The 27463-nt window shown below is 42.5% G+C and overlaps 1 protein-coding gene and 1 long non-coding RNA gene across 2 annotated transcripts in view; one reads left to right on the top strand and one right to left on the bottom strand.

The window, feature by feature from the left end:
- Positions 1-1297: 1297 nt before the first annotated feature.
- Positions 1298-27385, bottom strand: LOC137563730 (uncharacterized). The gene is made up of 3 exons (XR_011030421.1): positions 27322-27385; positions 6009-6130; positions 1298-1772 (listed from the first exon to the last, which is right to left on the bottom strand). It is a non-coding gene; the product is annotated as an uncharacterized lncRNA (long non-coding RNA).
- SLC38A4 (solute carrier family 38 member 4) overlaps positions 15653-27463 on the top strand; it is a 134738-nt gene continuing 122927 nt past the window's right edge. The window contains exon 1 of the mRNA XM_068276596.1: positions 15653-15704. The gene's annotated coding sequence lies outside the window, so the exon portion shown is untranslated. The remainder of the gene's footprint in view (positions 15705-27463) is intronic.

The raw sequence follows: 27463 nt of genomic DNA, 5'->3' as shown, positions 1-27463 counted from the left end.
GCTGCCTGCCTGCGCAGGCAGCTGAGTGGATTCTCACACTTATATAATAAAAATTGAAGAGAACAATCAAATTGACTGTATTATGTGGTCACCTTTAAGCAGAAGGTATTTTCAATTTTACCCAGCTTTATGTAAGCAAAAAACCTTCCAATGATGCATCATTGCAAAATATACAAACCATCTCTTATGCCCCATAAAGCCAGTCACATATCCAGAACTGCTGGGGTGAAAAGCATGTCTGCCTATGACCTATTCCATTTTACCAAGTCACCCTAAACCAACACGCATACTATTCAGCTAACTCATGGAGACACATAATTACTACGATATTATAAGGGGCTTCAAGAGACTAAAAAGAACACTAACTAAAAAAAAAAAAAAGCTATGCTAAACAAAATTTTCCCCATTAAAAGAGAATATATTTGCATTTATTCAGTTTTATGAGAGCAGTGACAGTTATAGCAAAAGCATAGGAAGACTTTTACCCTGACCCTGTTCACTTCTGCACCCAGAGCCTTACAGTCAAATAAGTGAAATCAGTAGTGTTGAAGTGGTAAGCTTCTTCAAATTTGGAACCTTGTTCAAACTCCTCTAATCAGAACCTGCATGTGGACAGTGGCAGTGGTGTTACTTACCCTTGTCCCTGCCTCTGGCCGCTGAGTTCCAACTGTCAGATTCTTATTACTTCCAGCTTTGAAGAAGGAAGTATCAGAGAGCTGGAATGCAACATGGAGTGCATCGGCCAGAGGTGGCGACAAGTGTGCGTTAACACCTTCCTGCCGTTGTCTGTATGCAGGTTCTGTTCGAAAGAATTTGGGGGGAAAAAAGGGTTTTTAGAAATTAATTATTTATCTTCGAAATCATAAATTAGGCTTAGATGTAAATTAGGCTATATGATAAAGACACATTTGAAATAAATTAATAAACAGTATGTAGGATAAATCAATGATTCAAGAATCAATCAATAGAAGTGCTTAATTGTATACAACAAAAACCTGCAGAAATATAATTAAACGCCTCATTACTTTTCACTTTCATGGGACCAGGTTAAGGAGGTCAATGTAGTTTGCTTAACAACTGAATACTTAAGACAACTACAAGATACTTAAGACAACTACAAGATTAAAAGGTAACCCCTTCCAATTAAAGAGAGTATGACCACCTAGATGAAGGTAGAGAACTGGGTGTCCTCACAAAGAAAGAGTTTGAATTTTGTAGATTTACCACTTACATAATTCTGGCATGCTATGCAATTGCCAAAGTCCACAAGAACTGATAAAAAACAACAACTCCTGGCCACCATGTATTATTATTTATTGGATTCACATAGTACCAACATATTACGCAGCACTGGATACCGTAGTCTCTGGGTAGTTGATGGACCACTGGAAAAATTAGGTAAATGTTTAGATTTAAAGCAAAAACATATAGTTGAGACCCTCCCTTCCAATGTCAGGGACATTAGTACATTATTAATGCACTCTCTATCCTGGATGGCTTCCAGATTCAGGAGAGTGACCTTATTGTATTGATGTTTAGGCCCTATACACGTCTATAACCGCTGAGGTGGGTGAAGCAGCAACAGCTGCTTCACCCTACTACTACTGCTTGACTCTACTACACATAATCAATTCCTCCGTGATGTGTTGGAGCTCCTTCTCAACTTCAATTGCTTCTCTTCTGATGGCCATTTCCACCATCAGATCACGGTGACGTCGATGGGCACATGTTGTCATGCTTTAGTTGATGTACACAGATGATGTGGTCTTGGTCTGGTGGAAACAAGGCAGACAATTGACAGCATTTCTTGATTGCCTGCAGATGAAGAGCTAAAATATACATTTGACATACCAGTGGGATAAAGCAGAATTGTTATTATTAGGGATGGTAGAAAATGCAGATTTCCGATCCTGTGGAAATTCCGATTTTTGATTTTCCGTTTTCACGATCTTTGAATTTCCATTATTCTGTTTTTCTGATTTCCGATTTTTGAGGGTTCATAAGTAATTTTTTGCATCATAGAATTCAAAAAACAAAAAAAACAAAAAAAATTTTGAAAAATGGAAATTGGAAAAACAGAAATCAGAATAATGGAAAATCAGTCTTGTGATTGGTCTAAAATTAAAGTTTTGCAAAAAAATTCTGCATTCTCTGATTGGCTCAATGCTTCCGATTTCTGTGATTGGGCTAAAATTACTGAGTTGCAGTAACTCTGATTTCCACGGAATTCTGATTTTTATTTTCTGATTTCTGAATTCCTTTTCGGAAATGCAAAAAATGGGGAAATTTTAATTCTGTTGAATCCGAATGAGCATCCCTAGTCATTACTGGATTTTATAAAATCGAGAAGGAAACTTCTGACTTTACCAACCATCGTTTAATCAAACAAAAGAAAGCAGTACTCCAGGTGACCAGTTTGCCAGGTTGCAGAAGAAATTGTATGCTTCACGGTCATTTTGAAAGGTAAGCCTGAGACCTTAGAGCCAGACCCTGGGCCCATATGCAATTCACTTTTTCTTCTGACTTGTCTCCTAGGTGTTATTTTCACACCTTGTTATGAAATGCATTTTAAACCATAAGCAAGCAAATCTGCCATGTGCACCAGTGTTCATGTAAGCAGGAAAATACTCAGAATAATTGTGATGGTACTTTTTCCCCAACTTTTAGTAGTATATGGGCCAAGAAAAATTATTCAAGTCACTTATTCTCCTATGTTTTTTCACAGGCGATAATTTCTCATCTTCTGTTTAAAATAACTTTTCAGCACTCTGCAATTGAAAAAGTACCAAAGAGTTGGTGAAAAATTACTGTCAAAATTATTCTGAGTATTTTCATGCTTGCTGGTGCAAAGGCACTTTATTGATAAGGTGTGAAACTGTCACCTAGGATAAAACTTATGAGAAAGGCTAGATCCACACTAGGTCCGTAACAGATCGGATCCGTTTGAAATGGATCCGGTTTGTTTTTCTTTATATTTAAAATATGGTTGAAGCATACGTTTCCAGTCCATGGAAACATATGCCCGGGAAGGGGGGGGGGGGGAGAGGGTGCACCAACCTGGAGGGTGAAGCATCCAGGACGGGGGTGACAGCGGTCGGTGGCCACTATCAGGATCCATATGCGGTGCGGGAAAATGCAGCAGATCCGGACCTTCCATTCAGGTTTTGAAAACAGGTCCCTGCAAACGTAGACGGATCCGTTTTTTGTTTAGGTAAAGATGGCTGCTATTTTTAACATTGCTATCTGTTTCTCCGGTTTTAAAAACAGAGCCACGGATATGTTCCCGGTAGTGATGGGCGAACACCTGGATGTTCGGGTTCGGGCCGAACAGGCCGAACATGGGCCAGATGTTCGGCATGTTCGGCCCGAACCCCGAACTCATTGCAAGTCAATGGGGACCCGAACATGCCGCAATACGGCCCCCCTATGGGGTCGCAGGCATAAGGGGGGAGCATGCCCCGATCGCGGGGGGGGGGTCGGAAATTCCCCCCACCCCCTCCGCAAGCGCTCCCCCCTCTGCCCGCTTCCCCATAAAAAAGTTGGCGTAAAGTTAAATATTACCGGTGGTGGCTGCTGCAGTGGCTGGCTGGCAGTGGTGTGAATGAGGAGGAGGAGTCCGAGTATGACGCGTTGAGGCCAGGCAGCGGGCGGTTCAGCGGGTGTACCCTTGTGGTACTTCCGCCCTTTCTCTGACCTCACGTCCTCTACGTGATGACGCATACGATGGTACGCGTGACGCGTACCCTCATATGCGTCATCACGTAGAAGACGTGAGGTCAGAGAAAGGGCGGAAGTACCACAAGGGTACTACCGCTGAACCGCCCGCTGCCTGGCCTCAACGCGTCATACTCGGACTCCTCCTCCTCATTCACACCACTGCCAGCCAGCCACTGCAGCAGCCACCACCGGTAATATTTAACTTTACGCCAACTTTTTTATGGGAAAGCGGGCAGAGGGGGGAGCGGTAGCGGAGGGGGTGGGGGGAATTTCCAACCCCCCCCGCAATCGGGGCATGCTCCCCCCTTATGCCTGCGACCCCATAGGGGGGCGGTATTCGGCCGAACAGGGCCCTGTTCGGCCGGGCATTTAGTAGTTCGGGCGAACCCGAGCGGTTTGGCCGAACACCATCAGGTGTTCGGCCGAACTCGAACATCACCCGAACAGGGTGATGTTCTGCAGAACCCGAACAGTGGCGAACACTGTTCGCCCAACACTAGTTCCCGGACCTAGTGAATTGAATAAGCACCAAGATTTGCAAAATCATAACCAACTATACCTTGAGAGGATCACAATATATAAAGGTACTGGGATCCATTATCTATAACACTGATGAAAAAGTTGTCCCACTGGTGAATAAATTCAGATTGAAATACAATTTTGCAGTGAAATGGATGTATTTTCATGAATCTGTTCAAGTAACCTCCAATATGAGATCATTGGCCATATTCAGTAAACACTGGTAAATTTGCCTTGTAAAGGAAGCACACAGCAATTTTTCATAGTGAAAACTGTGTTGCTAGGGTAATGTGCTGCACAAGTAGCATAACACATGTTACCATAGCAACAGATGCTATATCGTTGTAAAATTGTTATATATTTCTAATATTGTTGTGCACTCCCCAATTAGTTTATACACTTTGGACTGATTTGCAGAAAGATATATTAATGCTCTTTGTTAGAAAAGTTGATGAATGGGAATTCTGATTATTACAAATGTTCATGAGGTGCCCAACCCCCAAATGGCACTCAAAACATAGCCTAGATTGAAATGACATGTAATGGCCATGGGTAAAACTATTAGCCTTAAAGTTGGAGCCCAAATGTTTTATAACTTGTTTATTTACAATCCCTGAAGCCCTATTTCTGTACATAAACCCCAAGACACCAGGTATACTGTAGTGGGAGGGAGGGAGGGGACCATTAGACACCAGGTAACGCTATAAGGATGAGGGAAGGGAACCATTAGACACCAGTGAATGCTAAAAGGGGGCCATTAGACATCAGGGAAAGCTATCTCAGGGAGAGAGGGGGATCACTAGACCACCAGAAAAAACGATAGGGGAATGGAGATGTTAAAAGTAGCAGGGTTTATGCACGAGTCAAAAAAAAATTCTGGTGTCTGAAGGAAAAACGAAGTACCTTGCTTTATATTGGTTTTATATTTCAGTATATACAGTAATGTAATATGTTCAATACAGTGGCTAACTTGTTACTACTCTCACTTTGTAGTGCTGGAGTCCTAGGCTCAAATGTCAGGATACTATATTCAAGTTTGCCCGGATTTCCTCCATGTACTTCAGTTTCCACCAGAAAACATAATGGTAGTTTCACTGAATTTCCTGAAAACTGACTTAAGTCATTGATGTAAATGTAGTCTTTAATGTGCTGTGGAAAATGGGTTAGCTACAATTATATAATACAGATAATACTGCATATAAAACTGTAGCTATGTGTTAAGGTAAGTACATACATTTGGTGTTTTGTTCTTACCTGAGCCAGTTATTTCCAGTCATGTTAGGCAATAATTTTATGTCTACACAAGATTCTTCCGCCCTCTTGGACTGACCAATCAGCTTGGATGGATTTTCTAGAGCAAGTGCAATTGTTTACATTCTTTAAATTCCGAATGTAAATTGATCAGTTGTCATGGGGAATATTTGCAACATCTCATGCACAGAGATAAAAATGAACTGAAAGACAGATTAATACTGGACTAAAAATGTATCTGACAAACTGGATTTTTGTAGTTTATCTATTACTGCTTTGCGATGAATCAGGGAAGATGACCACACGTGCCACATTTCACATGCTAACAAGCTGCTATATAGCTGAGATTATCTTTCACAATCTCTCAAGTATACTCAGATACATAAATAGTTTCCTCATGTTTCATATTGATAACAACCTTTAGAAATAAAGCTACTATGCTTATTGCTATCCTGAAGATCTGGCCCAGTGACCTTTAAAGGGAAGGTTCGCGCATGTTATAAAAAACAAACTGCACTTACCTGAGGCTTCTTCCAGCTCCTGGCAGTCGATCGGTGGCCTCGCCGCAGCTCCTCCCCCTCGCCAGGTCAGCTTCCAGGTCGGCTTCTGTGCGCTCCACGGCGGGGGGTCATGTGGTGTGTACCTGAGTCAAAATGTTTATAATGATTGGGACACAGAGGCATGTAGTAATTTACATCCATGTCCTTCCTTTTATTTAGTTGGTTTCTCCCAGCCACCTCCTCCCCCTTCCCGGCTGCCCTCCAGATCAAGCAGTATTTTTTTAAAGATTTGTCACCAGCCCGAGTCCGCTTTAAGGTGTCTATACTTTAGTTGATGGCCACCAGATCTACCATCCTATAGATCCATCTCTGATTGGATCTATTACCCGTCCACACACTGCACACTGATTTCCAATAGATTGCATCATTAAATCCACTGGAAAACTACTACTATCAGGCCCCCCCCACCATTGTAATGTGTCTTGCCCCGGGCCTGTAGTAAGTGGGGAAGCAGTTCCCCTATCTGTTGTGACAGCTGTGTACCTCCTATAGTGAACCAGTCTCATGTATATGATGGCATCACATGAGACAGGGTCACCCCCAGCAGCAAGGGGAAGTGCGCGGCAGATAGGTGAGCTGCTTCCAAATGCCCCATGGGCCCACAGGGGAGGAGGAAGACACATTACATGAGGGAGACTGACTGAGGTCCATCAGGTCTATTGATTGTTGGAATATCAAACACCATCACTGCCGTGCAACCGACTGAACCCTTTCAAGTAAGATATTTCCTGCACGCTGAATCAATCATTTCAATCAATTCTAATTACCTCAGAAACTGATCAAAACAACTCGATCGGGTGATAATGTTGTGGCATCAGCCTCTGCCAGATTTAATCTTTATGATCTAATCGGACAGATATCGATGACACAAATCAAGATCTTTAGTCACATATCTTAGAATCAGACATTCGGACTCCCTGATTGCATGGGGATGTGTGCCTATGCCAGGTGTGTGGCTGGAATTACTCAAACCCCAAACAACAACATGAAACTTATATAACTGGCTTAAAAAAAATAACATTAAAGCAGATTGCAATAGCTACATCCAAATTCTCTGGCTTCAGATGTTGTTAAAGACAGGCCCAACCCCAAAATTTGCACTAGGGCCTTTAGATCAGTAGCTTTACTACTGGATGCATTGATATGCACAACCCTGCCATTATAAAAGAAGAACAAGTCGGAAATTCCTAAGGTCACCAGAGGTGACCAGGGAGAAGGTGAACCAGAATTTACAATATGTGTAGCCTCTTAACTTTCGGCCATGGTTAGTGAACTGGTAAGATGTCCTTAGGACACTCAGTTGGATTACACAATGAATGATCTTTGAAATGCCAAATGATCAGTTATTTTATCAACACTAATTGTTTGTCGTGGATCAAAGTACGGTACTTTAAACATCAAATGTGTTTGTTTTTTAGCAAAGGTAATTTTTGTACGACTGTCAGAGGGTGTGTACAGATAACCATTTAGAGAACATATGTTGAATAACCTGACCCTGAAGACATTTGTCATGGAAATAGTTTTGCTAACCTGTCATGTGAATGCTGTATAGTTGTTTATACGGTTGTCCTCTACTTAAGTGAGACTCTTTCCTAAAGATATCTATTAACAGTACGATGCTTAGAGAATGATTGTATTTTCAATAAGATCATTCAAAGTTCATGCTTACTCAATTCACAGCATTAAACATCCAATCCTATTCCTTACAAAAAAAATCATTTGCAATCATATGTATGAAAAAAATCGCCACACCAATCAACCAGTTCTTCTGCTTCCATACAATATGGTCGACCAGCTACTCTGCTTCCATCCAATATGGTCTGGATAATATGGTCCCTCACTAATGCATCCCAAAATTTTGGGATGCATTAAAAGGGAAATAAAAACTCGAGATGCTAGCATAATATTGCCCCTGTTTAACTCTCTAGTAAGGCCACATCTGGAATATGGAATTCAGTTCTGGGCACCACATTACAAAAAAGATATTGCAGTCTTAGAGCAGGTGCAGAGACGAGCAATAAAATTGATGCGTGGGATGGAAGGTCTCACTTATCGAGAAAGGTTAGATAAACTGGGTTTATTTAGTCTAGAGAAAAGACGCCTTAGAGGGGATCTAATTAACATGTATAAATACATCAGAGGGCAATATAATACCTTGGCGGATGAGCTTTTTGTCCCTAGGCCTTCTCAAAGGACTAGAGGACATGATCTGCGCATGGAGGAAAAACGTTTTAACCATTTATTTAGGAAAGGGTTCTTTACAGTAAGAGTGATTAAGATGTGGAATGCATTGCCACAGGAAGTCGTTATGGCAAACTCTATACCTGCATTTAAATGGGGCTTAGATGCTTTCCTTGCGTTGAAAGACATCCATGGCTACAATTACTAGGTAATGCCTAATGATGTTGATCCAGGGATTTTATCTGATTGCCACCTGGAGTCGGGAAGGAATTTTTCCCTTTAGGGGCTAATTGGACCATGCCTTGTAAGGGTTTTTTCGCCTTCCTCTGGATCAACAGGGATATGTGAGGGAGCAGGCTGGAGTTGTACTTTGTACTGGTTGAACTCGATGGACGTATGTCTTTTTTCAACCAAAATAACTATGTAACTATGTAACTATGTAACTCTTTTGTGTCTCAGATTGATTGATCATTGATTGATTGATCATTTCCGACGCGTCCGATACCCCGCCGGATCGATTCCGCGCTCGATACCGGTGGGCAGAACAAAAGAATAAACGAGCGGAAGATAAGAAGCCGCCCGCGGGGACAAGCGGGAATCGATCCAGGTGCCCGCGGGGATGCGCCGGAATCTATCGTGCGGCTCGATTACACGGTACAAACGTACCGTGTATTCCCAGCATTACTTTGTACAGCGCCATGGTATATGTTGGCAATCAATAATAGTAATAATTTGATCTAAAATACAGTTGTTCATTTCTGAAACTGTAAGAAATATTCAAAAATGTTGCTGGTTGCAAGTTTTTCTCTTTATTTTTATGTGGACTTCAAGTGGGGCAGTGTTGACTGTAACATCCAGAGGCATATTTAGGCAAAACTTTGTCTATGGCAAACACTGAAATCTGCCCCCAGGGAAGCAAGAGGGTGCATCCTTCAAATATTTTAACATGAAGTGAAGCATGGCCGGTAAGAATGGAGTATCACAATAGGTCAGCCTATACATATCCCCCAAATAACAGTTAAGCAACTTGTTCCCCTAAGGTGCCCACTAATGAGCCAATCTTTTGTTGTCCACTCTTATTATTTTTATGCAATATAAGAGACTGCCTGAAGTATAAATTCAACATATTTATTCAGTTTACCCTTCGACTACTACATAGATTTGGTAAGATTAGACAGAAAAGATTGTAACATAAGTGGCCACCATAAAAGATGTCCTCCAGATAAAACTACACATTTCTCAATCTACAGGCTTTGTGGACCGCATGCTGTATGTGTTTTAATGATCATATTGTATCAACCAGGGCCATTTTAGGCATAGGCAAACCAGGAAGATGCCTAGGGTGACACATGCAGGATGGGGCACCATAGCACTATTCTTAGCACATTATGTTTTATAGTATTCTTATGCTCAACTCCTAGTTTTATTGAGAAAAAATGATGGTAATTTCAATACTTAAGTACTGTAGGCACTGGTGATTAGCATAGCTAAGGGGGATTGAAAAGCATAACCATGACATAACTTAGATTAGGGCTGTATTGATTTCAAAGACAACATTATGCCTTGTAGAGATTTAGGCTACAGGCTGCTTGGAGTTGCAAAATAGTCAGCAATTGTTCAAGTATCAATTTGTATCCACGAGGGAGAGTAGTGTTGGTCAAGTGCACCTAAGGTTGGAGGCTCTATCAGCATTTGCTAGTCTCCAGTAGCCAGGGCTGGATTTCTGGAAAGGCCACAAGGGCCCAGGCCTTTGGCTGCTGCAGCCCAAGGGGGTAAAATAGGGTTTGCTATGCTATACATAAAAGACAAGGCTGCAAATAAGGAGTAACACATGAAAAAGGGGTGATGATGCCCAAGCGCATGGTATGTGAAAGAAAGGAGCTACAGTACATGGATGAGACACATGGAAGACGGGGCTACACATGGAATGGGAGGGGTGCTGCTGCACATGGAAGGGGAACCAAACATACTTAGCCTAGGGGCAGAAAAAGTAGAAATCCGGCCTTGCCATTGACACAACTGTCCCTTGGGAAACAACCCCACTTGTAGCTGATATGATGTTCATTTTACTTTGGATCACCTCTTACTACTTTTCTCACGTTCTTACATTTATGTCTATATATTCAGACTGCACTTACTGAATCTGCTAACATTTACAGCCCAATTGGTCTCCTGGCTATTTAACTATAAGCCCTGCATAATAAGCAGACTTATGCAATCACTGACAAATGGAAAAAAATAAGAAGTGACAGCTGAGAATGATCTACTTGGGTTCCCCACCCCGAGGCAGTTTTGTGGAGCAGCAGTGCGTGTGAGTTAGTACAGCATGCGTGAACTCCGACCAGCTCTGTCATATTTATACTTTTTACAATGTACATTGGAAAAAGGAAAATTGGTTCTCAAAGTGTACCCAAGGCAACATGGGACAAGATCAGCTAAACATGTGTATGGACACAGTACAAAACATATTAATTAACCAGGCTGTTTTACTTGTTTTATTACTGAAAGAGTTAATTTCTAGGCATAGAAATAAGTTTTCCTGGCAGAATACAACTTCTGAGGGCAGGGAGAGATGAAATACATGAATTATTGACCTTTTTCTAACTCTGGGACACTTAATAGGCTGCCATTGATTAGAGACAGTAAAACATTTAACCTACTGTGTAAATGTTTAAATATAAAAGAAAACCCTGGGACACTTAAAAAAAAAAGTCATTTTTAGAAGTAGGAAGATAAATATAATTGTTTATCTCATCAGTTTATTTTCACCTCAGGTTTACTTTAAGTACAGGAAGTGTGATTTTTTTCTGGATTATTTTCCCATTGAATGCAATACAGTCTATGGGGCATAAGAAAACAAATTTTCACATGAGTTAATACATTTTCACATATAATTGCATTGTAGTCTATAGGGCATAAGAAAACACATTTTTATATATGAGAAAACATATTTTTGCATAAATTCATTAAAGACTCTGGGCATGAGAAAGTTATGTTTTTGCAAATTTAGCTCACAATCTAAAGCATACCATGGTCATAGTGCATGATCCCTACCATAGTCTAAGGACAATTTTGGGGGGAGCTTATTTACATACTGTATGTATTGGGGAAGTAGGAGGAAACTGAAGTGCCCAGAGGAAAGCCACACACACATAGGAAGAACATAAACTCTACGCAGATAGTGTCCTGGCTGATATTTCAACTAGGGTCCTAGCAGTGCAAAGCTAGCCCCTTGGCCACCATGCCACACTAACAACTGACAACTAAATGGTAATTACTATTAACCACTTCGCATCCAGACCTTGTTTTCCCCTTATTGACTAGAGCAGTTTTGACGTTTTAGCTATGTCCCAATTCAATCAGCAATAACTTTATCCCTACTCACGGCACCTAAATGATCTAGATATCGTTTTTTTCAGGATAAACTAGACTTTCATTGGGGGATATTTTGTCCCGAGAATTTTTTTTTCTGCGCATTTTAGCGGGAAAAAAGAGGGAAAACCGTTAAAATTGCATTATTTCTCAGGTTTTCTTCAATTCTAGTAAAAAATACAAAGTGCTACAGTAGGTAAAAGAAATGCCATCAGTATTAAGTCCCCCAAGGATAGATAGCCAGATGTGTGCCCAGTATCAGGCCCCCCCAGTATAGCCAGATGTGCCCCCCAATATCAGCCTCCATCATAGCCAAATATGTCCCCGCATTTGTGACCCCCCACATATATATATACAGCTGCGTATCCCAATAAAGCCCCCCTCATTATAACCAGATGTGTCCCCAGGATCAGTGTCCCTCAGGACCATTAGATGTGCCCCCCATTACGAAATCCCCCACCCCATTACCCTGATGGGCCCCAATAATAATTTCAACCCCCCCCCGATGTGCCCCCCCCATACCACTATGCCCCCCCCCGGCCAGATCGTTAAAAAAAAAGCCCCTGCAAGATGAATATCTCACCTGAACTGGTTCCTGCGATCATCCTGCAGCTTCAGCCTCCATTCACCGTGCTTCAACTCAGCCCTGTGATACCGAACACCGGGTCCCGGCTTGATGATGTCATCAAGCCGGGACCCAGATATTCAGCGTCACAGGGCTGAGTGAAGAGCGGTGCATGGAGGCTGGAGCTGCAGGATGATCGCAGGAACCAGTTCAGGTGAGATATTCATCTTGCAGGGGCATTTTTTTAACATTCCGACCACGGAGGGGGAGAGATGAATGATCACGCTATTTGCTACAGCTGTGATCATTCATCCGCGGGGGGGGGGGGGGGGGGGTCACTAATTGGCTACAAGGGAACATGTTCCCTTTTGCCAATTAGTAAGGCAGCTGACAGTGTGTGTGGGGGGGGGTGCGCTCTGAAGCGCACCTGTTCCTGCACAAAAGCGCTGCAAGCAGGTCAGTATATCTACGTGGCTGTGGCTTGGAGGGTGCCAGAGCTGACGTAGATATACTGTAGTGGTGGGGAAAGTGGTTAATTACAAATCTTTCAGTTGCTTGTTGAAAAGTTAAATAATCATTATGATGCATTTATACAGCACCAACATCTTCTGCAGCACTGTACAGAGTATATTGTCTGTCTAGTCACTTAAAGGGAATCAGTACTGTCCAATTTGTACAATAATAAAACATACCATTCAAGTCACTGTAATCTCCTGGTTCCCTCTTTGCCATTTACGCCGCACCCCGCCACAATCCTGGCTTTTAATCGCCAGTTTTAGGCAGTGTTTACAAACAAAAAACATGGCCTCTAACCAGGAAGTGATGTTTGTGTATATAAATATAAATATCATGTTACAGTATACTACATGTTTTTACTACATAGTGAATTATCTTCACTCCAGTCTTGGATTTTCACAGTTTCTCAGCATGGGCAGCCCCCCCCCCCCCCTCAGACCAGCTGAAATTGAGAGCAGAGACCTGTCTGTGAGGGATAAACAAAGCACACACACAGAGCCTGCAGTTCTCCCTATCACAGCAGAGGCAGTGCATTCCTCTCTGGGTAGACAAGGCTTGAAGAAGAAGATTAGATATATTACAGAGACAGTGCAACTAGAAAAGGCTGCAGTAATTAAGAGCACATCAGAACAGGTATAGGAACTTATAGGATAGAAGAAATACTTGAAGTATGTCAAAATTCTGCCAATAGTGTCAATACTTTGTGTGCCAAACATTATTTTCCAGCACTGCCATAACTCTCTTGGGCATGAAATTAACTAGAGCTTCACAGATTTCCACTGGAATTCTCTTTGACTCCCCCATCACAACATCACAAAGCTGGTGGATGTTGGAGCCTTTGCCCTCCTCCACCTTCATTTTGAGAATGGCCCTCAGATGCTGAATAGGTTTTAGGTCTGCAGACCTGCTTTGCCAATCCAAAACCTTTGCCCTTAGTTTTTATAGAAAGGCAGTGGTCACCATGGAGGTGTGTTTGGAGCCATTATATTGTTGTAATACTATCCTGTCCTATGGGTCAGGGGATCATTCTTCTTCAGGATGTCGCAGTACATATTGGCATTTATGGTTCTCTCTATGAACTACAGTGAGTGAAGAATCAGTGTAATGTGACAGTGGCTAGGCTGGTTTGTTGGCAATCTTGCAGCAGCATTCTGTATTAATTGCAGTTCGAACAGGTCCTTGTTTGGGAGGCCTGCATAGAGGGCATTGCAATTGTCCAGTCCTGATGTGATGAAGAAGTGAGCTAGGGTTGGAAGATCCTCTGGGGGAATGAGATGTTTAATTTTTGCAATGTTCCTCAGATAAAAGTAGGGATATTTGACTACAGCCTAGTTTTGGTTTCTGAAGCTCAATTCCCCATTGATAAGCACACCAAGGCTGCGTACAAGGTTGGATCTATTTATGTCTGAATTCCCTAACCTGATTGGTGTTGATTTAGAGTAGAGCTGTTTTGATGCCAAGCGTTGGTCTTGGACAACAAGGACCTTAGTTTTGTCAGCATTTAGCTTCAGCCAGTTGTCATTTATCCACTCTTGCAACTCAGCTAAGCAAGAATTTATTTTTGGAGCAGGATTGTTGTTGTTGTTTTATATGTTAAGGTAAATGTGTTGTTTTGTCAGCATTGCACTGATCAGATTCTGGGTAATCACACATATGTTTATAAAATCGAATGCTGAATGTTAAGCTGTTCAATGTAACATTTCCTTGAATGTACCAATAAAGGTTTTTAATAGATAAAAAAAAGAGAGCTCAGAAGGATAGGGCTCTCACATAGTGTGTTTTAGCTCCCTGTGTAATGGGGTTATGTGTTTTGTACATTTATAGACGTGCAGTTCACTAGTGACCTGTTCAGTTGTGTATTATCTGTATGCCATCATTGTTTATGAAGCTGTATATTCAGAAGTTGTGTAGCCAAGTACAGCGCCTCTGTACAGAGGTGCTGTACTTGGCTACACAACTTTTGAGTTACTCCTATCTTTATTATTGCCTGAGGAAGCAGGCTAGAGACCCGCAAAACGTGTTGCATTTGTTCTGGAGTACAAATTAAATCTTGTTTAAACCATACATAGTGGTTGTGTTTGGTTTTGAGGAGGTACGTCCACCCTTGCCCCCCCAACTTTTATCTGTTTTTACCTATGATCAATTTTTACTCTGCTGGCGCCTCTGTTACCATTGCAATAATTTTTATCCACCTGGTGGATGGGTGAGCACCCCTTCTTTCCTTCTACAGAGAGCAACTTTTTAGCCTCATTGGGGACAGGCCTAATATCCCCATAAGTGCTTTATGTGGTTGCCTGAACCCAGCAACCCATACTTGTGAGTATATTTCTTATTGCTGCTACCTTGGCATTCCTTTATCATCAATAATACACTATTGGGGCTCTCAATTGTGTTTCTCCTTTCTTTTACATTCCTCATTCAGGCACTTTTACTGACCTGAGGAAGCAGCTCTAGCCATGAAACGCGTTGTCAAGTGCATCAAATAAAGTTACTTTTATTTTTTACCTTGAACCTCAACTTGTTTTTACCTCTAACGAAACACCTATAAGGTAGGACATTTTTGTAAATAAAATATTATTGGATACTACCATATAGCATCATATACCCCTTCCCCGGGAGCCTCCAGCTCTTCTTAGTACATATGTCCAGAATTGAACTTTTCAAGATTTAGTTCTTATTGAGGGAATAAGTGTACTGCAGCTCTAACAAAGTTATGCTGAAATACTGGTGTGCTATTTATACAAAAGTGTATATCCAGGGATGTCCACAGGAGGTTTATCTGTTTTTAAAAACATGATTCCTTAGAAAACATTGACGTTCTTTAAATCTGCCTTTGTAGGTGTTTTGAAAATGTCTAAGATGACAAATTCTTTGGGTGGGTTGTTGAGTTGCTGTAAATGTAGGCTCTGCCTTCCCTGAAACGTGATGCTGAGAGAGGCAGACCCTTCTCTCATCATTAAAAGTAAGATCTGTGCAGGCAGAGGCATCTGTCGGCTGATCATCTGTGGACATAACACTGCAAGGTAAGCAGAACTTCTCCATATTTGGCTGTAGTGATTTATGCTTTCTTTTTAGCAATTATAATACTGCATTTGCTTTTATTAAATGAAGTCAACTATTTAAGTTAAGATCACAACTTTAGCATAAATCTGTCTGTTTGGTAGCGAAGAAACATGTAGACATTGTTACAGTGAAGATCATTGCTTAGTGTTTTAAAACTGTGTATTTGATTTTGTGTTTTTGTTGGACAAGAGCATAACATTTTTTCAGTGTAATTATATGAAATAACTGGCTAAATATGCAGACTGTGATGTGTAGCCCGCCGAACTGGCTGCTGCTTTAGTGATTCTATGTCTCTGACACTGTAATAATGCTTCCAGTCTCACTGTGTGGAGGTTTTCCCTTGTACAGTGCAGTGCACTTGTTTAACTTTAAACTTGAAATCACTGTAATGATGTCAGGAATGGCAGGAATAGCTGATAGGGGAGGTTATACTGGCTCTGGAGCTGCACACAGGGCAGTCACTCATTCTTCACTGGAAGTTTTATTAAAGGAGTCTGCTGTAATATTATACAGATGCCCTAGATAACATGATCTCTCTGGGCACCTATCTACACTGGGGTATATTCCAAAAAATGAATATCCTGTTTACAATACATAGCAAACAACGGTGCCTCATTTGGAAAAAAAAATCCTCTTTCTTCTTCTAATGTCCCTGTTTTAGGTTTGATGTACAGAACTACATACATAAATGGATTTCCATACTAAAAAGTGGTTGCACAGATCTGAATTAAATGTCTAATCGCTAATTTATTGTTTTGTATATCTCCAAATGCTAATATAAAGGAAAATTAGTTAAGAAAGAAAGGGCCAGTGTAATATGAAAAATAAAAAAATACATTTTTTGCTGAAGTATTATACCTGACTGGTAATGGTGTGACTCGAGATATGGTTGGAATGTGTCATCTGCCTATATACAGTACATTTATGCTAAAAAGTGTCCCTCTTTCTCTGGAGTTTGGAGATGAGCCTGTATTTACCTTTGCTTCCTCTTTTCTAGGAAAGCAATGCCTGCCCAATATTGCATTCTACTTACCAGTCTTTTGAAAGTCTTTTAATTAACAGTCACTCGCTGCCACCCACAGGTCAATAACAGCCTGATATGGCAATCAATCAATCACTCAGTGATCAAATATTATCTGGGAAGCAGTGATTGATTTTCCCACCTTTTCCACTTCTCATTTGGATTAACAGACATTCATCTGCAGATCAGATCCACCAGGATGGAATTTCAGATCTGCAGATGATTGTCAGATATGCAGATGAATGTCTGTTAAACAAGGTGTGTATAAGGATCTGCAGATATCATAGACGATGAATGCATTTTGCAGGAATGGATCTTTTGCAAAAACTGATCTGTTAAATGTGTACAGCATCTTTGTGTAGAGCACCCTGCAAAGATTTTTATCTAATGGGGAGTTCAACTCAATAGAATAGACTGTGTAGGTATGGCTCTCATACTACATGAAATGTGGTAAAACTGGTCTAATGCTGGGTACACACTATGAGATTTTCTGGTCGATTTACTGTCAGATCGATTATTTCCAACATGTTCGATTTGCTTTTCGATCGTTTCCCGAGCATTTTCCGATCGACTTCCTATTAACCACTTGAGGACCCACCCTTTACCCCCCCTTAAGGACCAGTGCTGTTTTAGCTGATCTGTGCTGGGTGGGCTCTGCAGCCCCTAGCACAGATTAGGGTGCAGGCAGAGCGACCAGATCGCCCCCCTTTTTTCCCCACTAGGGGGATGATGTGCTGGGGGGGTCTGATCGCTCCTGCCTGCCGGGTGTTGCGAGGGCGGGCACCTCAAAGCCCCCCTCCGCGGCAAAATCCCCCCCTCCCTCTCCTACCTGGCCCCCCCTGGTGAACCGGGCTGCACAGGACGCTATTCGTCCTGTGCAGCCAGTGACAGGCTGTCCCCTGTCACATAACGGCGATCCCCGGCCGCTGATTGGCCTTACGGCGCTGCTGCGCAGCAGCGCCGTACAATGTAAACAAAGCGGATTATTTCCACTTGTGTTTACATTTAGCCTGCGAGCCGCCGTCGGCGGCCCGCAGGCTATTCACGGAGCCCCCCGCCGTGAATTGACAGGAAGCAGCCGCTCACGCGAGCGGCTGCTTCCTGATTAATCAGCCTGCAGCTGGCGACGCAATACTACGTCGCTGGTCCTGCAGCTGCCACTTTGCCGACGCACGGTATAAGCGTGCGGTCGGCAAGTGGTTAAAGTGCAAGGAAATCGATCGGAAAATGCTCGGAAAACGATCGAAAAGCAAATCGAACATGTTGGAAATAATCGATCTGACAGTAAATCGACCAGAAAATCTCATAGTGTGTACCCAGCATTAGATCTTTCATTTATCTTTCAAGTGTGTACACACCATTAAGCCTGGTACTCGCACCCAACTTTGATTGGCCAATCATTGGCCAATTTTATCACTTTTATGTAGTATGAGAGCCCACCTACACAATCTGTTCATAGGTTTCAAAATCTCATACTACATGGGGGCTAAAATTGGCCAGTCATTGGCCAATAACAATTGGATTTGTGTACTAGGCTTTCGCCCTGGTCACTAATCAGGAGCTTCTATGCTTACTTTGTGAGGTATGGACTGCACAGAACATTCACCCAAGTAATCAAATTACCTTTCATTTGGTCACTAAAACTTAAGCTACCTCATTATTGGTTGCTAAGAGCAAAGTTGACTACGTACATTAAATCCAGCACAATCAGGCCACCATCTTTCCTTGTCCGTAGACTTGCATGATAATCTAAGTTCAGTTTCATTGAACATATACAAACTGTACTTTCCTAACACAAGGTGATAGGGAGAACATCTTTTCTCAGAGGAATACAATGATGATTGGTCAATGAAAATATAACCCAGCCAATCACAATTATTTATTGTATTTATAAAGCGCCAACATATTACGCAGGGCTGGTTAGTTAGTTAGTTAGACATTAGTTAAGGTTACAGGCAATATTTAGGGGTGACATACAGCAATAAGACAATACAGGAATACATGCAAACAAGAACACACAGCACAGTATTAGTACAAGGTAATGCTTAGTCAGTCACTGGATGTGAGCATGGAGATTAGGCAAGTCGGGTTCACTCCCATCCCATACAGGGCCGGATTTAGGCCAAGGCCACCTAGGCCATGGCCTAGGGCACCACAGGAACAAGGGCACCAAAGCAGCAGGCTAATCTGGTGAAGTATTTGCAAGCTTGCAAATGCTGCATTGCAGGGAGATCAGGCTAGCGCCTGAACGCAGTACTCTGCTGGGAGCTGCCTGTGCAGCAGCCACCTTGTTCTCTGTGCACATTTGCATTGTGGCCGGTGGCTATGGACTTGGGCAGCATTGGAGACGGAAAGGTAGAGGAAGCTTCTGCACTGGAAACGAGTCGAGAAATGAGTGACATTGATGGCAGCTGTGGTGTGAAGGCGAGCTGGCTACCTATACTGAAAGAGGGGGTGGGATTAAGGGAGTCATCTGGCTACCTTTACTGGAGAGAAAAGGGGAGGGGTCATATGGCTATCAATACTGGTGGTGGGGGGGGGGGTCATCAGGCTACCTATACTAGAGGGAAGGGATCATCTGGCTACCTATACTGGAGGGAAGGGGGGAAGGGCCATCTCGTTACCTATACTGAAAGGGGTAGTTGGTGACAGTGGCCTTGGGTGGTAAAGAGTACAAATCCGAACCTGTTCCCATAGGATTTGTGTACGGTAATGGAGGTGCGTGATCAGGTAGGAGACATAAGGAGGAAGACCCTGCCAAAGGCTTACAATCTAGTCTGTATATTGTATATAGCTCAGAGAAAAAGTGCAGTGCATACATTAACATGCCTCTCTTATAACTGCAGTGTGACATCCGGATGTTTAGAAATTAAATAGTATTTTACAAGCCAAAGAGAAATTACATCAAGGAGTGACATGCTCTTAACCAGCTGAGCGGTCTGGACGAGCTCAGCTCGTCCAACACCGCCAGCGGCTGCCGCTCAGGCCCTGCTGGGCCGATTTGAATGAAATAAAAAGCAGCACACGCAGCCGGCACTTTGCCAGCCGCGTGTGCTGCCTGATCGCCGCCGCTCTGCGGCGATTCGCCGCGAGCAGCGGCGAAAGAGGGTCCCCCCAGCCGCCTGAGCCCAGCGTAGCCGGAACAAAAAGTTCCGGCCAGCGCTAAGGGCTGGATCGGAGGCGGCTGACGTCAGGACGTCGGCTGACGTCGATGACGTCACTCCGCTCGTCGCTATGGCGACGATATAAGCAAAACAAGGAAGGCCGCTCATTGCGGCCTTCCTTGTTTATTCTGGGCGCCGGAGGCGATCGGAAGATCGCCTCCGGAGCGCCCTCTAGTGGGCTTTCATGCAGCCAACTTTCAGTTGGCTGCATGAAATAGTTTTTTTTTTATTTAAAAAAAACCCTCCCGCAGCCACCCTGGCGATTTAATCAGAACGCCAGGGTGGTTAATGCTATAAAAGGCTCTGTAAACTCTAATACTTATCAGCACATGGTCACATTGAATGAAGGTGCGGAGGAGGGTCGATGATCGTTTTGCCCTGCAATCTGGGCTTTCTCAAGACCATTAACACCCAGTCCTCACTTGTCCCCCTTTGAGTCCAAGCCATGCCTGTCAGGAAAGATGGCCATTCAATAGGAATGCCTACTTTGTGCGGGTGCGGCATTCATGGGAAGCAAAGATAATCACATTGCCTTGCAGCTGCCGCTGATCAAACGACTCTTGTGACGTGGTTATTCTAACTGGCATTTGCTGCCTCATTTTCTGTCTGCGGAAGTCACTTAACCTCCCTAGCGTTCTGGACGAGCTGAGCTTGTCCAGAGACACTAGAGGGCACCGCTCAGGCCCCGCTGGGCCGATTTTGATAATTTTTTTTTCAAACACCCAGCTAGCACTTTGCTAGCTGCGTGTTTGCCCCGATCGCCGCCGCTCGCCGCCGCTCGCCGCCGATCCGCCACCACCAAAAGCGAAAGAGGCCCCCCCGCAGACCCCGTGTGCAGCCTGGCCAATCGCCGACAGGCTGCGCTTGAGGGTGGAGCGGGAGTCCCAGTGACGTCACGACGTCGATGACGTTGATGACGTCACTCCGTTCATCGCCATGGCGACGGGGGAAGCCTTAAAGGAAATCCCATTCAGAACGGGATTTCCTTATGGGCGTGATCACCGGCGGCGATCAGAAGGGTGGGAGGGAGAGAGGAGGAAGGGGAGAATCATGTAGCTAGCGCTAGGAAAAAAAATCGGGAAAAAAAACCCTCTCGCGGCCATGCGACCGCGGGAATTGAAACGCCCAGCAGGTTAATGAGCCTCCACTCTACAATCTGGAGCGAAATGTCGTCTATTGCTCCTGGCTGCATCCACATCCACCATGTCCTCTGGAAGTAACACAGTCTGATTCTGCGTTTCACTTTGGAATGCAGCTGTGCCCCCTCTCACGTCTCAAATTATGTACTTGTCAAAGGAGGAAATGGCCATCTTGTGTTCAAAAATCTAATTGCAGGCAAGGTTTATTCAATTGGGGAACAATGTAACACAACAAAGTATAAAACATACACAGTGAACAATTTAAAAACTGGCACATATCATCAACAAAAGCTAAATGTAGGAACAGGATATCTCTAACAAATATATTACTTATAAACATCATTTAAACCAATCAAACCCTTCTATGTGACCATGTGCTGATAAGTATATTTACAATCCCATTTAATGTCCAGGATGTTTGATGTCTGGTGAAGGACGGTCAGCTGCATCTACCGACAACCTGTTGTTATTCTGCTAACAACTATGGCTGGTCACATCTGTCTGCTCTGCACCTGCCCTCCTTGAGGTGTAGCTTGTAGAGTGAAGCCACGGGCCGTGTGAGTGCTGCTTGTATTGCACACCTCTGTGTTTGTCATTTCAGATACAATTAATTGTCTGTAGGTATGTAGGTATGTCAAATGTACATTATTACTGTAGAGTTGTGCAATAAAATTAGGGCCCGTTTCCACTAGAGCGAATCCGCATGCGTTGTCTGCAGGCGGATTCGCATAACTAATACAAGTGGGTGGTCCTGTTTCCACTTGTCAGTTTTTTCCTGCGTTTTTCTGTGCAGGATTTTTCTGCACGGTAGAGCCTGCAAAATTCGCCTGCGTGTGGAATGCAGGCGATTCGCAGGCTATGTATTTGATAAGGAAAACGCACATGCGTTTTTTGCCGCGATTTCGCATGCGGATTCGCATGAAAACTAATGTAACTTGAACCAGGCAGTGACATGGTTAAATTCGCATATACCCTGCCTATGCAAAATCGCATGCGAAATCGCGGCAAAAAACGCACGCGGAATTGTATCCGCATGCGATTTCATCAGCAGTGGAATCCCGGCAATTTGCACCGCACTAGTGGAAACGAGCCCTAAGACTTGTACTATACTACAAGTATAGATGGGAACATTACTGGGCATATGATGAGCTCTAAAAATGAGGTACTTAGGAAAAGAACGGAGAGATGACAGCAAAGGAGACAATACCAATAATGATGCATCACAGTGCACATTTCTGCTAGTAGTAAGTCAACTGGCCCGTGACATTATAATAAGCTGTGTGGTGGCACAAGTATTTGCACTTTGGGTGAAGGGTTTGTTCAATTCAGTTTAAACTTTATTAACATTTTAGTTTGAATGAAGATAATGAAAAGTTGTTATTTCATAAGATAAGCAATTTAAGAGCTTCAGTAATGACATGAACACAGCAGACTATTGTGCAAAACTGGAAACCGTGTGGCATAGTTTTATTCATTTATGTGATGGAAGTATTCACTTCAAGTTGCACAAATTCAGTTTTAGTAAATGTTCCAGACTATTCAAGCTCTGTGCATGGATACTTTTAAAGAAAATATTTAAAACTAAAAAAATATACTGCATCAATACGGCATACAAATATTTCTTGCATCAATATGTTGCACAAGCCTTATCAGAGTACCTCATATCTTGTTCCTTAAACCACACCTAAAGTGAGAGGAATGTGAAAGCTGACATTTATTTCCTTTTAAAACAGTCCACATTGCCTGGCTGTCCTGCTGATCATCTGCCTCTAGTATTCTTATACATAGCAGGCCCTGAACAAGCATACAGATCTGGTGCTCTGACTGAAGTCTGCCTGAGTTAGCTGCATGCTTGAGAACAGCAGAAGTGCCAGGCAGCTGGTATTGTTTACTAGGAAATAAATATGGAAGCCACCATATACTTCTCAATTCAGGTGTACTTTAAGGGCTCTGTTGTACTGAAGGCACACAGTTTAGCATTTCCACTGCTATTTAGTGCAACCAAATGGCAGTGGTAACCAGGCAGCAAAGAACCACCTAGTGTCATGTCAGAGTGCAGCTGCAGCCACTTTCAGATGTGTATTTATGGGTCAGACACTTCTCTTCTGCTTGTGTCAAATGCTTGCAAGTGCCCAGTCGGTGGTGACATGGAGCATGCGCAGGAGCCTGCAGTTGCCTGTGTAATGGGGGCCTAAAGGTAACCCATTTACATTTATTTCATCAACTAAAATCCTATTTCTCCCATGTACCATGGAGCTTTGCTAATCATGTTCATTGTTGAGTTATCTGTAGATATTAGGCATGATTTGGAAGGATTCTTTGGAACATCACTGATCCAGAAAACTGGCACTGTTTCTTTTAGGGTAGGAACACACTAGGCAGAATCGCACATGCGTTTTTCATAGCACATAGTGTTCCTACACTTAAAATTGTATATTAATTGGCAAAAGCTGTGAACCCCAGCTGAAAATTTCATGAATTATATAATCCCATCAGCACTCATCTAGAACCTTTTTTTTTTCAGTAAATCCAGGCCATTCTTGCTTTTGATGCATGCCTGAGACTGGAATAGTACAAACACTTATTTTATTTACATGCCTTTTTACACTTATCACTATATTCTGATACAACCCGGTATGGGTTGCATACTTTTGGCACCTAATAGTGAACATTGAGCCTACAGTTACACAGGGGGTTTGCGGTGTGTTGCGTCAGGCAATATAATCACATTGCTGGCACAAATCCATTGGCATAACATAAGGCAAGCTGTGCGGTACCAGATAACATGTACATATGCAGTTGCAGTAAAACATGCTGTTTGCATTAACTGTATGCTTCTTCAATGTATGCATCCAATCGCACATATAACATACTATGCAACTTTTGCTCTCCATTGTGTGAACCTAAACTTACAGGATACATCCAGCAATTAAAGAAAAAAAGTTTTACTCCCCTGGGGCTTCCTTCAGAAGTACTGCACCTGCGCAGAATGCTCCCATTTATGCGCATGCGCAGAGGCCGCTGACCTGGCCTGGCCTGACCTGGCAGAGACGCTACACCAGCTTACACTACTGCGTTGTTACTCCTGTTGCATTTTTGCCTGAGGAAGCGGGCTTGAGACCCGAGAAACGCGTTGCAATTGTTTTTGGAGTATTTACTAAATTTGATTTAAAAAAATGTGTTTGCATCATACACAGCGGTTGTGTTCTTTGTTGGGGAGACGAGTCCACCCTCGCCACCAACATTTTATTGGTTTTAATTGGCTACTATTTTATTCTGCTGGCGCCTCTGTTTCTTTCTTAAACTTTTCATCTGAGGTTTCTCTCAAGAGGTTATTTCACACCGTACAACACAAAAAAAGAACCTCATAGTATGATAATATATATCAAATTTTTTGGCCCAGGTCCCCGATAAAGAACCATATATACACAAGGAAAGAAAGGACCTGTCTAGACCACAAAGGACATTAATCCAAGAACAACTCAGATCTCAATGAAAAAATCATTAATCCTTTATTGAAAAACAAGCAAGTATTAAAAACAATTAAAACCACTCCTCTGGTACGTACCAAATGTGATTGGCACTGTCCTCCATTGGCTTTTAGTTACAATTACACCAATGTTACATAGTCAATCAAATCATCCTGGTATAGTGGGTGTCAAAAGATATAAATAGATGGGTTCCCAATACAAGGTTAAATATGGTCCGTATGTTCCAATAAATACTAAAGTGCAATCGTGTCTACCTGTGTGCATGCCTGCGTCCCCACCCAAAAATGCGGGCGCATGCAGACTCACAGCATGTGCAAATCAATGTGCGCATCAATCAAAAACCACCAAACGATTTCTAAAGCGCAGCGGCGTCCACCCGTGTGCACGCCTGCGCCCCCACCCAAAAATGTGGGCGCACGCGAACACACAGAGCGCACCGCGTGTATCAACCAAGACACCTCTCATATAATGTTCCAAAATACTGTGTATTAAGTACAGTGAAAAAACACTCAAAAAACTGTACAAAAATATATATATCAACACAAATGGCAAACTGCTCCACAACTAATGCCGTGGATGTATCAAACAACAAGGAAAAAGTGCTAAGTGCAATGTAGGAAAAAACCAGCCCCCATTTGGGGAATAGATAGTGTCCTGGAAAAAAGGTACAAAGTGCAATGGATTATAAATGCTTATAAATATATGGTGTATATCATAGGTAACCCCTTACCGGAGAGATGTAGCCGGAGGAAGACCCAGAGGAAACGCCTTGCGCGGTCGCGGCTCTCGGCTGCTTCAGGAGAGGCTATTGACTGATCGCCGCTTGCTGTTTAAATACGGCGGTATAGTGACACCCACTATACCAGGATGATTTGATTGACTATGTAACATTGGTGTAATTGTAACTAAAAGCCAATGGGGGACAGTGCCAATCACATTTGGTACGTACCAGAGGAGTGGTTTTAATTGTTTTTAATACTTGCTTGTTTTTCAATAAAGGATTAATGATTTCTTCATTGAGATCTGAGTTGTTCTTGGATTAATGTCCTTTGTGGCCTAGACAGGTCCTTTCTTTCCTTGTGTATATATGGTTATTTCACACCGTATCAATGAAATATAAGTTTGATGTAATTTTCTCACCTCTTTTTAGCATTTTTTTCAATTGCTAGCTGCTGAAAAGTTATTTTGCACTTGAAAATGTATGTCTTAAAGGAAACTCAGGCAAAATGTCATGAAGGGGTGGCCAGAAATGTAAATGTATGGATAATTTAGTCACTTATTTCAGGCACTAGAATGTGTAGCCTAAATTAAATGAGATACTGTCTTATTATATATTCATAAAGCACAATCACATGACTTTGTCTTTGTGTGAGCTGCTCTTTAAAAAGGTGAAAATGTTAAAACTGAATATAGATGTTTAAACTGCATTGCACACTGATGATTGGTCGTTTTAAAGGCTCTACAAAGTAAATATAACTTATAGCTTTTAAAAATGGAAAACAGAATGGCAACTGCTAACTTTTTAGTAACGGCATGCAGATAAATAGTAATATATAATATTGTCTTTCTCCCCAATTTGTTCTTAATACATAAAAACCAAAACATACAATGACCCCTCTTTGCAGATATTATTGCCAGCACCACCCTGAAGATGTTCTAAACCTATGCAGGGACATAATGTGGTTTTCCAGAACTTAAGAATATCAATGATCTAGAGCTAGTATGGTTGAGGTGAGCCTGGGAAAAGATCTATAGGGAACAGTTCTCCAATCATAGCAACATCTCAAACTTGAAGCATTCTAAATGGCTGAATAGGGTGGGCATACTACTAATACAACCTATCTGAAACCTAGAAGTTTGAGACGACGCTGTCCACCTAATCATGTTAGCAGAATTTCCATATGGACATTTTCTCCATTTGGACCTCGACCATACTAGCGCCAATGATCCTAAACACCCGACTTTGATTTATATATGATTGTTTCCCATTATGTGGGAAAAGTTCTCAACTCTTACTTAGCTCATATCAAATCATAGTGCAGGTTGCTGTAAAGTCAGTGAATCAGTGGCTATAGGACCGCAGTCTCATGCAGTAACCTACTTTGCTGCATTTGTGTTTCAGGGAGAGCAATTGCACAACTGCTAATTTACAGTAACCCTGAATGGCCTGATATGACCCAGGCATAGGTTGGACAGTGCTGTAACCTAGTAACAGACATCCTCTAACAAACCGGCAGGGTCACTTATGTTCTTTGACCCTGGAGAGCATCAGTAAATCACGCCCATAGCATTCTGACAACTTAGAGGAGAATCTATGCTCCCTCTGCATCTCACAAGCAAGACCTAGCTGGAAGTTCCATCACAGGATAAAGCCGTGCTCTGGTTCCCCTATACTGCTTTTTTAGATTGTACAGAACACTTGCATAGTTCCTGAATACAACTGGCCAAATTCATATTATTAAGCAGATTATTAAACAGCTGTTAATAGTAAACTGTGTTCTATAAAGCTGTACAATACTTACTCAGCACAAACAGAATATGCAGACCACTCAGACTGGCTGACATGTGAGCTAACCTACAGAAAAAGCTCTCTCAGGAAATATTTACTCAATAGAGAAAAGAAGTGATGCTTGGGAAACGCCACTCATTATTAGCAGCTGTTCCTTTGCAGATCCATTGAACTAAGGTCAAGTTTGCCAGGCCAGCACACCTTGCTGAGCTTAATTAGTAGCATGGAGCAAAGAGCAGTGATGTGTACTAACCCACTGCAGCCGAGCATCTTTCATATTCCAGCAGCTTGGAGAAGGCAATTAGTTACAGCTCACTTCTGATATCACTGCACTTTGCACTTTGTACTGTGCCTTGTGAAAGAAAGGCTGCTGTGTATATCGCCAGTGAGGGCTT

The sequence above is a fragment of the Hyperolius riggenbachi genome, chromosome 3 (assembly GCF_040937935.1).
Source record: "Hyperolius riggenbachi isolate aHypRig1 chromosome 3, aHypRig1.pri, whole genome shotgun sequence".
Taxonomy (NCBI): domain Eukaryota; kingdom Metazoa; phylum Chordata; class Amphibia; order Anura; family Hyperoliidae; genus Hyperolius; species Hyperolius riggenbachi.
This window is presented reverse-complemented; position numbering and strand designations above follow the sequence as displayed.